A 14326-nucleotide genomic window follows, 5' to 3' on the forward strand; every position below is an offset into this window, starting at 1 on the left:
TGTCTACCGGGATTTTTTATATTTTTTTTGTCTTTGAAATGTGAAAAAGTTCCAAGCTGAATTTTCTCGCAGCATTAACTGTATAGCTGTATTGAGTTACGCCGATAATTAGCATTATCGACGCAACTCGATCTCCCAAGTCAACCTGGTAGCTTTCACTTTAAGCCGACCGTTAGACAGGAGTTTGTACTTCAGGCATTCAAAACTTATGCACTTATGCCTTTCCAGTGATTAGTCAAACTATCTCATTATATTTTAAGGAAGCTGATGGATGAAATTAAACAACCTGCTGATGTGGCCTTTTGCTGAAGAAGAGAAAAAAACGAAAAAAAACTTGAGATGAGAAATTTTTAAAGAGGGTTAGAGTGATGCTATCTTATGTCTATTAATGCAGTCATTGCTGTGTTACCCTCAGGCCATAGGGCCTAATCCAGAGGAGATGGATTGAATGGTACTGTGGCTCAGGCTTGCCAGACTTATTCAGGTTCTGGTTGAGAGCACAATGCTGTGTGGGCGAATCTATTCTGTCCTGGGCAGGGCACAGCATAAACATTGCCCAGGGAACACAGGCAGGCATGCAGGCACTCAAGTGGACAAGAGCAAAACTATAAGGATGGTTGCTTCTAATTTCTGTTCTGCTGCCTCTCTGTAGCTCCCGTTCAGGGGGGGGAGGGGTAGGGGGGCTTCAGAGCAATCCAGAGAGGAAACAGAGATCTTAATGTGCTTGTATTAAAAAAAATCTTGCATTAATATACATTGAGATTTTTTTCTCAATGGTTTCATTAAGCATTTACTGTTACCCTCCCTTTTCCTCATGCTTACTCAGAGTCCGGATAATCTGCCACGATTAATCCAAATGTCAGCTGTGGAGCAGAAACTTGCCTACTCCCTCACTGATTTTAAGGGGGATCTGCCTTTTCTCCACGGTGTTGTGGCGCTCTCACCCCTTTGACCCATGTGTGCAAACATAGTACCAACGCTCCCCCATCCCTTTAGCCTTCTCACTGCCATCCCCTGGCTTTCGCAACCAAATAAGGAAGACTGAGCTGCTGAGAGGCAGCACGTCGGTCAGCCAGCCCACTGAAGAGGCCATTAGGGAGCCAGCAAGCCACTGAAGAGGTTGGTAGAAAACCACCTCTGGCATCACTCACTGCTCCGTGCCTCTTATGCGTCTTCTTTGCAGCGCTGAGATGTGCACGCTTGCATAAAAGTGGACATGCATGCAACGGCAACCTAACAGCATTGATGGTATTCAGATAGAAGGTACTGAATACAATGACAGGCATTGAATGTAGTTTCAACACACACACACACTTAAAGAAGGACTGCAGAAAACTGCGCACTGATATATTTAAGAAAGCAACGCTTTTTAAAATAGTTTATGTCAGAATTACTGTGTTTACATTTAATGCTTTCCTGTTCACTTCTAAATGTTTATTTTTTTTTAAATCACACAAGGTCAGCTATTCAGAAAAAAGACATTCAATTAAATAAGATGTGAAAACATCTTATTTAAGTCTAACAGTTTTTAATAAACTATCATGTCTAACCATTCACTGGTAGGGACATTCAGGAATACGCGAAGCTCTTGGTGTTATTGTGAAGTGGAGGAAGAAAGATAAATTAATTTCAAAATATTTTACAAGCGAAAATCTGAAAAATGTACATTTGTATTCCAAACCTGCTCAAACTCTCTCATCATGGATGGGAAAGTATGAGGCAACATCAGTTTTCAACCACTGCCTCAGAGTCTCTGCTGGATTTGGCTCTGGACTTTGCCTCGACCTTTCTAAGACATGAATCTGCTCTGATCTTAACAATCCCATCTTTTATCACGCCAGTTGCTGTCCAGAGATATTGAGAAAGAACTGCAACTCTATGCATGTCATGGGAATATGTCACGTGAGGTAAATGTTAGCTACGTCAGAACGCTTCACCAAAAGTGTTTCCATCTGCCGTTTTGCAGATTCTTTTTCGCAAAAGTGAAAAACCGCCAAATTGAGGAAGTTATTTCAAACTTTTTGAAATCAACCTTCTCTAAAACAATATTTTAAAATATTAATGGAAATACGCCTACTGTATGTTTAGTGTTGCCACCCCTGTCATGGGCTCAAGTCTCTTAGCTGCGTCTAACTGATCTTCCAGCCAGGATTACCCTATTTTTATCTCCATGTGAACAAAGAACCCCCACAGCATGTTGCTGCCAGTTGCTGTTTGGTTTTCGTCTGTCAAATAAAATCCTGATCAAACACGTCAAGGTTGTAACATGACAAAATATGAACATGTTAAAGGGCTGTGAGTACATTTGCAAAGGACTGGGAATCCTATTCCTCCACAAAAGAGCGTTTCCTCGTGCAGCAATGTCCACACTGAGCGCAGACATGCCTAATGGATGTTTTATCCCTTAGAAGGTTCCTTTCGAAAACCTGCGTACAATACTCCCCAGGATAGACAGGACACAAAGTAAGACAGCACTGCTGCAAAACCTCTTCCTCCTGACTGTCTGCATCTCAGTTTGTTTCTTTGTCCCTCCCAATCCATTTGGCATATTCAACCTTAGTCGTTTACCGTACTGCACATCTCAGCAGAGTTCAGTGGAGCTGCAGGGAAAATCATTCCCTGATACTGAGGTTGAGCAGGTTAAAAAAACACGAACAAGTTTAAACTGAAAAAGAAGAGCAGATTCTTCAGGTTTGGAAACGAAACCATATTCTGGATAGATATCGAGTTAAGCATATTATTCTTGCTAATAATTGTGTAATTAAAACCTACATCAGAGGCATATTTGTTTCTTTCTTTAAAAACCCCACTGTTTGAAGAATGCAAATCCCTCATTAAACTCACACCAGGATTAGATAAAATATATACTGGATAACCAAACTTTGCTTTTCACTGCCCTGCTCACTTTGTCGAGCTTAAAGTGTGGATGAACATCTTTCTTCAGTTGAATAATAATAATTATCTCTATTGGCATTGCAACATACATTCCAATGAAATTTGTCCTCTGCTCTTAACCCATCCCTCAGGGAGCATTGGGCTGCTCTGTGTGGTGTCCGGGGAGGATTCTGGGTGGAGGATTCAGAGTGCCTGCCTGTGGGAGTCAAACCAGGAACCTTGTAGCCTCTCCGAGACGCAAACGCCCTGCTCTCTAACCACTGGGTCACCACTCCCCGAATTTGTGCAATATGCCCAAGACTGTTCATACCCCTGGTACATTTAGGTTTAAGATTTCTGGTAGGAATTGAAACAGTCATCTCTCAAAAGATAAATTTAAAAAAATCTGGAAATGGAAAAATCTTCATTGGCATTACAGAAATTAAACCCTTCTTATAACTCATGGCCACCTTTTTGACTGTTTTACTGGTGTTTTGACAATTTATCTCTGGTGAAAAGCTGCATGTGTTTCAGCTTGGACAACACCCTTGCCATCACCCTAATCTTTGGCTCCATCTGCAGATTCTCAGGCTATGTTCACACTGCAGGGAAATGCGATTCAAATCCGATCTTTTTGCCCACGTGGGACCTTTTCTTGGCAGTGTGAACGCCCCTTATTCCGATCTTTTCACCCCGGGCCGCAGAAAAAAAAATCCAATATGAGCCACTACTATATGTAGTACAAATTACGATAAGTATCAGTTTTTTTTAAAGCAGTCTGAACGGTCATGTTGCATTTTATCCATCTTTGACGTCACACTCCTGTCTTTCGCTACACATCCACACACAGTAGTAGCAGTTAGCGCTCCATAAAAGACCGTTGTTAATAGCTGTGCTGCTTTCTTCTTACCTTACTTCGTTTTGCTATGATGTGGTCTCAATATTATCGGCTCCCATTGCTCAACAGCTTTTTAAGAATAACAAGTTGAGATGCTTTTTGACATCATGGCCAGGGGACTACAGATGAAAAATAGCCTTTTAAATCATGAATTGTGATGTCATTTGTTTTATTAAATTGCACTGCCCCTTTCAAATAAATAAATAAATAAATAAAATCAAAATGCCGACCGGTCTCTACAGGTTTTTTTCCCCGAGTTTTTTTTTAGAACAAAACTTTATTCAACAGTTCTAGAAACAATTACATTCACCATTACTTCTTTAAACAGCGCGCTGCTGTGTGACGTCTCCTTCTGTTAAAAGCGCACGGGGGTCACTTTGGGGGCTTGAACCGTTCAGACAGCAGTATGATGACGGTCGCATTTAATAGTAGTATGAACGGCTACCTCAAAAAAATCCGATTTCAGAAAAAAAATCGGAATTGAGCATCAAGACCTGTAGCGTGAACGCAGATGAAGATTCAAGCCGAAACTCTGGCATGAGTCATTTTAGCATGTTAATATTGCTTGCTGTCAGAAGAAACATGGTTTGTAAAATTACCTCTTTACTTTAAATCTACCAGATGTATGAATGATTTTGGGCTTAGCTGCAGCTGGAGTAATTAAAACATCCTCGAATGTCAGAAACAGGCTGCTATCTGATCCATTCTGTCCACTTTTTCTAAGCTGTAAAACAAAAGGATTAAATTCCATAAGGAAGATGTGTTTTCAGGAACTTTCTAACTTCGACAGCATGAAAACATGCTTTTTTGTCATTCTACTTTGCTGAAAAAAAGAATTAAAAAAAATCAGACAGAGCGAACGGATTCATTCCCTATCTGCAGCTTGTATTCATTGCATTCCCATCCCTGATCCTCCTACTGTACCCAACAAGCTCCTATCTCCGTTCTCAAACTCCTGCCTGTTGTAGTGCTCACTTGTGTATCAAGGTAATGAATTCATAATCTCTCCCGGGCTCTTTGTAGATCTCTATCGTGGTGCAAGATAAGGGTAAGCGTCGTTGCACTCTAATAGCCGTCAGTCTTCCTCTCTTCCTGCAAACTGTGAGTGTGTTTACAGTTTGTGTGTGTTTGGGGAGTGAGGGGGGGAGGGGGGGGAAGCTTCCACTGCCACAAACCTCATTGAACCGCTCTCCATTTTAGCTTCCCAGGGCAGAAAGAAAAATATCCTGGCCCGGACGACTGTCACTTATCAGTAAACTGTCGAAGCTACAAGGCAGCGGTTGTCTTCTGGAGAGAGGAGCATTAAACGCCGCCCCACTTCATCTCTTTCTACCTGTGTCGTATGCTCACATCACTTAACACCTTTGCGACTCCAGCTGACAAATACTCAGCTGTGGAGAAAGTAAATATCTGAGGGGAGTCAGGCTGTCTCAGAGTCACTAAACTTGTAGCAAAGGGTGGCACTCGGGGTGGGTGGGGAGGGGCAACCGGCTCAAGCATGTGGTTTTAATTGTGTTTTCAGTGGGGTGATGAAATGTCCTCCATTTGAGCACAAGCTGGCAGTAAGTGGGTTGTCGCCTCCAGGGACAGGGAGAGCAATGGCCTGCTGCTATCGTAGGTGATTGTGCCTCGGCCCCCTAAGGGTGACAGAGATGAACGAAAGGGAGCCGGGAAGACAATGCAGACAGAGGCAGCGCTCTTTTTTTTTTAAGTCTCAAATGGGTTTAAAAATGGTGTAAGTCAAAGTGAGAGGTAAGTATGTGAAATTGGGCAGTCTGTGTGTATTTACAAGCGTTCAGGAGGCTTTATAATAAAAAGGGAGAGTGAGGCTTGAACCAGTTTCTTGATGTTTTACAAACAACTTATCTATATAACTGATATCGATGAAAAAGAAATGCTAATTTTCAAAGAATTTATACCTCTAGAACCTGTTCTTTGTTTTACTCATTCTACGACCACAACCATCAGTGTGTTTTATTCTCATTTTATGTGACACACAAACACAAAACTACACGTAAGTTTTTGCTATTACAAATGTAAAAAGTGTTTTATGCCTTTGCATTTGGCCCCCTTTACTCTGATACGCCTAAATATAATCTGATGCAACCAACTACCTTCAGAAGTCACCTAATTATCAGAGTCCAAATGCTGCTCAGGTTTGATGGGAAATAAATGGGAGAAAAATACAGGGTGATCCTGGGAATTATAATTTTAAAAAATACTGTCCGAGGCAGCAAAAAACTTGAGACTGTGGCAGACGTTAAACCTCCAGCAGATCTCTAACCCTAAACATACAGCCAGAATTACACAGGAATTGGTTTTCAATCAGCTCACATTCATGTGTTAGAGTGGCCCAGTCAAAGTTCAAGCCTAAACAAGAAGGAAAATCTGGAGCAAGAGTTCTTTGTCAACAATTCCAGTCTAGATGTGTAACGCTGGTAGAGCCATACTCCAAAGCAAGGGGTCACCAACCTTTCTGAAACTGAGAGCTACTTCATTGGTGTTGTGTCATACGAAGGGCTACCAGTACTGACCTTTGAACTAGAAGAGTCAGAGTTCACCTTAACTTTGTGTAAAATAAACACAGTTTTCATGCTTTGTTATAAATATTGTAATTTTTAAATTTATATAAATGCAAGTGTGAATAAACAGGAAGAATAACAGAATATAATAAAGCTTTAGATGCAGCTCACAGGTGGATTGTGCTTTTTTAGAACAGGCTCGTGGGCACCACATGTGGTCCTCGGGGCCTACTTGGTGCATGTCGGCATCATGTTGGTGACCCCTGCTCTAAAGGACAGGTTCTTCGAAGTATCAACTCAGGGGGGTTGATCCATGCTCTTAACACACTTTCAGACTTTTTTTGGGGGGGAAGGAATAAACACCTGGAAGAGATTAAATGTTTCAACAAAGAAGAATCCGCCCAGAGGACCTGCTGTACTTTCTTTTTTTGATTAAACACCACAGATCGTGTTCTCTTGGTTTAGGGTTAAACTATGTACCACTTTGTGCTGGTCAGTGGCTTAAAATCACAATAAGATCCATTGCAGGTTGAGGCTGTAAAAAAAAGAATCAATGGGAGTGGATATTTTTGGAAGACAATGTATAATACTATGACAGTTAAATCGATTATTTAAGAAAAGAAATCTGTTAAAAAATGAATCGTGATTAATCACATTTCGAGTCATTTTAATAATTGAATTTAAGTCATCAATTCAGCAAAGGTCACTTTTATTGTTTGTGTTTTTTTTATTTATTTATTTATTTATTTATTTATTTATTTTACTTCGATATAGCTTAGTTTTAAAAGGCTGTGAAATATAAACATTAGATGGACTGTGCTTGATGTGACCAACAATTTTTCAACTTTTGGTTGAAACCACATCAAATTTCACCTAGTGACAAGGTGATTGTTCACTGTAAAGCTTGTGCAGTGCAAGGCAGATGTTTATATGGAAGGAGTCTTGCAGCTTCCGTCATGTTCCGAGTACTGTCTGTCTCAAGCACTGTTACCCTTTCCTCTATCGTCCGTTCCTCTGCCACAGTTTGAATGTGTTGCACAAATGCCAAAGCCTAGTGGTGCTCAGTAGAATTCCTTGTTAATACAAAGAAAAGCACCAGTTGTCCTCAATAAAGTGAGCTGCGTCAAGTTATCATTGCTAGGAGAAGTCCGATGATCCCATGTGAGAGAGACAAATGACGTTTTCTCCAACGGGCTTTGCTTCATGCCTTGGTTTGTGTACAAAATCTCTGTTTTGGACATTACAGCTTTCCCTCCAGGTAAATGATAAGCAGAGTCTTTTTTTTCCCATCGCTAGCTTGAATGAGCAAACAGAAGATTATATGGGAATGCAGAGGGGTTACGTTTCAAATGAATAATTGCGTTAATTTATTTTATAGTGTCAAAGTAAAAGAAAATAACACAAAATGGTTTGCACGATAATCTTAATAGCACTAATAAACACAATGGGCCACTTCAGCAGCACCATAAACTGATAAAAAAACGGAATACAATACATATTCTTTTTACTTTTGTTTATTTGAATGGCTTTTTCTTTTGTGGGATTCTCTGGCATAGCCGTTGTCTACATTTCACAGCAGCACAAAATAGGACTGTTAGTTAACAAAGCTCACAAGTTGTTTGCATGATCTTAACTCTCCCCGTGCTGTTCCGAGATCCAGCGACAAGACGCAAACGATTAAACGCTCCTCCCGGCCGGAGCGTTCGCCACATCTTCCGCCTGCTGAATTTACATGGCGTTTCTTGAACACTCTCAAGGAAAACAAAAAAAAGTGGACAAGGAGAGGGCAGGGGAAGGGAGCTCGCTAAATGGAGGAGTCTCATTATTCCGTTATGGATTGCACATGTCAGCGAGTAAGTGCTCTTTTTATCCCTCCAAAGCACCAGCCGCGGCCACCGAGCACATTTCCCTACCCAAGTGAAATTTAGCATGTTAAGGCTCGTGCCACCAGGGGAACAGTGGTGAGAGCACTGGGCTGCTTCTAAGATTTACCGTCTTGATTAAATAAGGGAGTGCAGTGTGAATAACAGGCCAAGGGAGAAATCTCTACAACATAAACATGTGCTTTTTGTACATGATAGCCCCCCCCCCCCCCCCCCCACACCAGCTATTCCCCCAGCCTTGCCTATACTAGTACAGAAACACTTTACACACATCTACAGTTCACGTGGTGTCCTACATGTCACACTGGATTTTAATCAAAGAGCAGAAAGGGGGCAGTGGAGGCTCACTTGTGACTCCAGAATGGCTCTCTGCCAAATCTCGGCAGGACACGTCTTTTTGAAAGGGCTTGTTCCCATCCATAAATGCCTGCAGAACTTGAAAAGTTCACACAAAAAAATATTGCAGCTCTGCCTCCGTTTAGACAGAACAGGCCTTTTATTTGATGTACTGTGATTAAAAAGTTCTAGCACCCTCTATAGATTACTTAATTCCGTCTCATTTCTTTTCAGGTTCCCTCTGTACACCTGCCTTAATGCTTTGAAAAGGTGCTTTGACTCGGGCAGCTGCCAGCAATTTTCGGTCGAACACTTGTAACTGGGCAAAGGGGACAGGTTATTTTTCCGCTCTGAGGCCACAGAGTAAATCCATGAAAAAGTCAGCCACTTTTACAACCTTCTGACCATGAATGTTTTTATTTTTTATTTTTTTTGTCTAACGTATGATTTCACTCAAAAGACCCTGACCGTACTTACCTTCAGTGACATTTTGCTACAAGCTTACCGCTGGTAACTGACTGCAGGTCAGCTGATTGATGTGTCTGGTGGGACTCTAGCACCCTACTGGACTTTGTGGACACCAGCTGTCCCCATTGAAATTCAGGATGAGCTAACCAATTAAAGTGTGGCTGGGTGTTCAAATCAGGCATTAAAGCATATAAAAGAAAAAAGGAAGACGAGATCAACAAAGAAGACTTCCTAAATGTTGATTGCAATGCTTTAAATAAAAGACTTTGCTAAATCACAGTTGTATTCTAAAACTGTTCCACTGGGTTAAAATAGTTTCAAACTTTTAATGTGAAAAAAAAACAAATATTTTAAAGTCGAAGCCAATGAGATAAACTGCCTATTAGGGGAGAGCTAGGCAAGTCCCAGCCTTTGAAGTTCCAGCCTATTTTTGCACAGATTTGCTGAAAAAAATTTTAAGCAAAGCAAAAAAGAAAGAAAGAAAGAAAGAAAAAATATATATTTGTTTTTCTCTTGAATACTAGCTGCATGTTTGAGACACTTCATCTTCCTGTCTTAAAATTTAGAAACAAAAAGCCATTGTGAAGTGACTATAAAGTAAACTTATTATATGAAAGATTAGTAATATGAACCAAATTAGAAAATAATAAGAAAAACACAAATGAGTAAATCAATTGAATAAACATGAAATAAAACAGTCAAAAATGTAAAAGTTTTGGAATCTTTGTTTAAAATTTGAATGATATGGATGAGAAACCACAGACATCTTAGATAAAAAGCTATGGATCAATGTGTATTGGTTCTGAAAAGAATGTGCATCCCCTTTAAAATTTGAAATTTTTAAGACTTAAAGACCATTATCAGTCATATGCAAATATTTTCTACTTCTAATATTGTTTCACATACAGTTTTTATTTATTTATTTTTTGGGAAAAAAGATACTAATCTAGAAAAAAGTTACAATAACCTGGGTACAAAACTAACACTTTGATCAAGCACCTTTTCATTCAATATAAGCAGTCTGAGTTAGAAATTACCTGTACTGGAAACTATTCATGATTTCAGCCACCCAACCCCCTGTCAAAGCTGGAAAAAAAAGCCACTCCACATTATGATGCAACCACCACCACCACATACCAGCACCACATTTCACTGCGGACGTGATGCTCTTTTTGGTGTGCAGTGTTGTTTTTGTGCCAAACTTACCTTTTGCAAGCATGGCCCTAAAGTTCAAATTTATTTTCATCAGACCATAACACATTCATCCAAAAAAGGGTATTTTAGTCTGGAACATTTAGGGCCTTTATTAGAAAGAGCAGGCTTTCATCTTGCTACCCTACTCCTTGTCCAGACTTATGGAGGATGCAGAAGACCGTCACATGTAAAACACAATCAGTAGTGTTTGATAGTAGCTGCAGCTCCTTTAAATGTTCCTGAAGGCCTTTTGTTACCCTCCCTGACCAGTTTCCATTCAGGATTTTTTTTTAAATCTGTTTTGGAATAAACACAAATAGATTACAGAACTGTTACATCAATGGCAACAGTATAACCAATAGTGCCACTATGGCTGATTAATTAAATTCATATTGGCTGACGAATTATCAAAAGATTTCCAGCCTGTCAATTCTTTCAATTATTCACTGAAAACCACCTCAACAGATTCAGTTTATATTAAAAAGGTGCTCCATACAAAGTTGCAGAAAAGATCAATAAACTTTATTTAGGAAGAATATCTGTTTTTTTTAGTATAAAGATGTTGTTGTCAATCCATTGAAACAGCTTGTTGATATTTCCATAGGTACTTGTATATTCCCCAGTGGTTGGAAAAAAGCAGTAATCATCCCAGTGTTCAAAAGTGGAAGCAAATACTCAATGAGCAACTATTGCCCTATATCGATTTTACCAATTTTATCTAAAAGAAATGTAAACGTTGTAGCAGCACAACTGATAGACAACTTAGAAGTCATACAGCTCCTCCACCCACACCAGTTTGGGTTTAGACCATCAAGTTCCTGGGCTAGGGCAATGTGGTGGGAGCTGCATTCATTGACCTTAAAAAGGCCTTTGATATGGTCACACAGCCACAGTTTGCTTTCCTCTAAAATGTTAAATTGTACTTTCTCACATGAGGCAATGTTGTGGTTTACATTTTTGGGCTTTGACTAGGCCACTCCAGGATCTTCATTTTGTTTTTCTTCAGCCTTTCCACTGGTGTGTTTTGGATCACTCTCCTGCTGCAGAAGTTCTTTTCAGCTTCAGGATTTTTTGGTAGACAGTAGAAGTCATGGTTCCATTTATCACAGCAAGTCTTCCGGGTCCTGCAGCAGCAAAACAGCCCAAGACAAATCATATTACAACCACCTTATTTTCCTGTTGCTATGGTGTTCTTTTTCTGAGGTGGAATGTTACTTTTGTGCCAGATGAAATGGGTCACATGCCTTCCGAAAAGTTCAACTTTTGTCTCTTTAATCTACATAATATTTTTCAAAAGGTCTTAGGATGATCATCAAGATGTGTTCTGGAAAAGTTGAGACAGGCCTTAATGTTCTTTTTGCTCAGCAGTGGTTTTTGCCTTGGATTGCAACCATGCAGGCCCTTTTTGTCCAGTCTCTTTTTTATGGTTGAGGAATGAAATGTGGGGCAAGTGAAGCCTGATGTTGTTGTGGGCACTTTAGTGACCTCTTGTATAATCCGTTGTTGTGCTTTTGGACTAATTTTGATTGGCCGGCCGTTCCTCGGAAGATTCACCACTTTGCCATTTGTGGATAATGGCTCTCAGTGGTTTGCTGGTGGTCCAAAGCATTAGAAATGGCATTGTAACCCTTTCTAGACTGATAGATCTGAAATGCTTTGTCTGTTATTTGTTTCTGAATTTCTTTGGTCTAGCTTTTGATGATCTTTTGGTGTACTTCAGTTTCTCAGCCAGGTCCTATTTAAGTGAGTTCTTGATTGAGAACAGGTGTGGTAGTAATCAGGCCTTAGTGTGGCCATAGAGAAGGTGAACTCAGGTGTGATTAAACCACAGTCAAGATATGTTTAGACGGAGCAGTATGCGGTCACTTTGTCAGATTATGTTGTATTAAATAACTTAATGGCAGATACAGAATTTATCAAGCATTACAACTAACCCTAAGTGTGCCACTTATGTGACTTTCAGCAGAATTGTAAAAGAATGTCAGCTGTTGATCTCCAACATGCTTTTCATCTACAGCAGATATGTTGGAGATATTGATAAGCATTAGATGTATTAGGCCTGCACACAAGAGGCTCATTCATTGCCTACCTTTAAAACTTGGTTTAAAATCTACTTTCTTTGGCATTTACCACTAGCGAGACTTAGTTTTTGTTTCAAATTGGTTTTATTGTTTCTTTGTGTGTTTTTATGCATTATCATTGTATTTTAGTTTTTTAACTGATGTGTTTTAGTTTGTTGCTATGTACAGCTCTTTGTTTCAGCTGTTGGCTGTTTTTAAGTGCTTTATATATACATATATAAAAAACATATGGTATGGTATGGCCTACTGTGCTTTGGATCATTGTCCTGCTGCAGAACCCAAGCTTTGGGACTATTTGGTAGAGATTATGGTTCCATTTATCACAGCAGGTCTTCCAGGTCCTGCAGCAGCAAAACAGATCCAGACAAATCATATTACCACCACCCTATTTTACTGTTGTTATGATGCTCTTTTTCTGAAATGGGGTGTTACTACCAGATGCAATGGGTCACACACCTTCTGAAAAGTTCAACTATTGCACCCCCCCCCCCCTCCCCAAAAGTTTTTTTTTAAAAAAGGTTGGATTGTGCCCTTTTCTCCCCTATATAAATTATGAGCAGTTTCAGTCAAATTATACTGTAATTCTCAAAAATAATCGTTTTCAGTCTTGTAATAAAGTAAGAAACAGTTTTTCGATTCATGTCTGAAATAACTTTTAATATTTAATGTTTGAATATGAGCAAGTTTATTATATTGAATATTAGCAAAGATATTATTGCATCAATGCCTTCCTGGTGTTCTATTATTAAAACGTGATCACTGCTATGCTGTTCCTAACTTCGCAGCACACTCACACAACCTAAAGTAAAACAAATAAAATATGCTTGTCTAAGCTTTTTAACCTCAGATTTATAACAAAATAAAAAGTCAGAGACCTGTTTTTTTACGAGCTCGTTTGTGTTTAGATTTCCGAGTCGACGAACACGCTTGTGAACGCACCGAGTGGTCAGACACAGGCAACGATTTCGGAGAAGTCAAGAGGCGAAGTTTATGAGGCGACATTGAACGCAACACAAGGGTTCTGCGCTTTTTTTTTTCTCCCCCATTCCCCTTCGCTTGAAAGTGGGGGATAGAAGAGAGAGGGGGGTAGTTGACTCCTGTCTCCCCACCCCCCAGCTCCTATGATGTGGATTTGGGAAGAAAGGGAATCCAAACCTGCGACGCGGAGATAACGCGAAAGAGATCCACATTTGGAGATCCGTGCGCGACTCTACCGCGCACGGATTATTATAGTGTGTTTTTTTTTTCTTTTCTTTTTCCCTTTCCCAGAGGAAGGTTCTGCTTTAGAGCGTCTGATCTACGTGAAAGGTAAGGGATACAACAACAAAAACGCACGGAGGATATTAGAGGAGTATTTTAAATCTGCACCCTCCGTTAACAAGTGACTCGCTGACGTTCGACTGAGTGGAATAAAGCGTTTTTTTTTTCCTGCAATCGGGGGGACGCAACGTAACCATTCTTCAAGGAGAAACTCAGCTGCGCAGAAAATGCATCTGAAAACTGTCCCCCGTAAACCAGCGAGGGGGTAGATTAAAAAAAAAAAAAATCCAGTTTCTCGCTCTCACACGCTGGGGCTGAGTAAGTGATGGAAACTTTTCTTCTTCTTCTTCTTTATTGTTCTTAGTTTTGGGGATCTGTTTAAATGATACGGGAAGGATCGCAGAAGATGTAGGAATAGTGCAGAGTTTGTTTGGAAGATTTTAAATTCAAAACGTAAAAAAAGAAAAAAGAAAAAGAAAAAAAAACTTGCTGGCCGTAGCAGCCTTCTGGGGGAAACCAAGAAAAGATCCACATGAGCTGGATGTGTTTTTTTTTTTTCTTCCCAGAACTAATTTCTGTTTCATTTAGGTCTGATTTTCACCACATGATGTCTTTGATCAACTATTCAGGACAGTTAAACTAAACCGCAGTTGAGTAAGTCGAGATTCGGACGCTGTTTTTTTGGACCTAAAAACAAAGAGAAAACGTATTTTATGAACTTGTTTTGTACACCATGGCTGTTAAAGCGGAATATTCCCAAGCTGAAAGCTACTGAGTAAAACTAGCCCTTGTGTTCTGGGAGAGAGGGAC

At 40.0% G+C, this 14326-nt stretch overlaps 1 protein-coding gene across 15 annotated transcripts in view; it reads left to right on the forward strand.

Annotated features, from left to right (window-relative positions):
- The window catches only part of ptprsa (protein tyrosine phosphatase receptor type Sa), a 302454-nt gene that overhangs the window by 78714 nt on the left and 209414 nt on the right, over positions 1-14326 (forward strand). The window contains exon 1 of one of the 15 annotated variants that reach the window (XM_036141039.1): positions 13311-13564. The exons of 13 other annotated variants lie outside the window; for them this stretch is intronic. The gene's annotated coding sequence lies outside the window, so the exon portion shown is untranslated. Of the gene's footprint in view, positions 1-13310; positions 13565-13733; positions 13835-14326 lie in introns of those variants that run through there. One more of the 15 variants, XM_036141040.1, reaches the window with a different exon arrangement.

The sequence above is a fragment of the Fundulus heteroclitus genome, chromosome 9, assembly GCF_011125445.2.
Source record: "Fundulus heteroclitus isolate FHET01 chromosome 9, MU-UCD_Fhet_4.1, whole genome shotgun sequence".
Taxonomy (NCBI): domain Eukaryota; kingdom Metazoa; phylum Chordata; class Actinopteri; order Cyprinodontiformes; family Fundulidae; genus Fundulus; species Fundulus heteroclitus.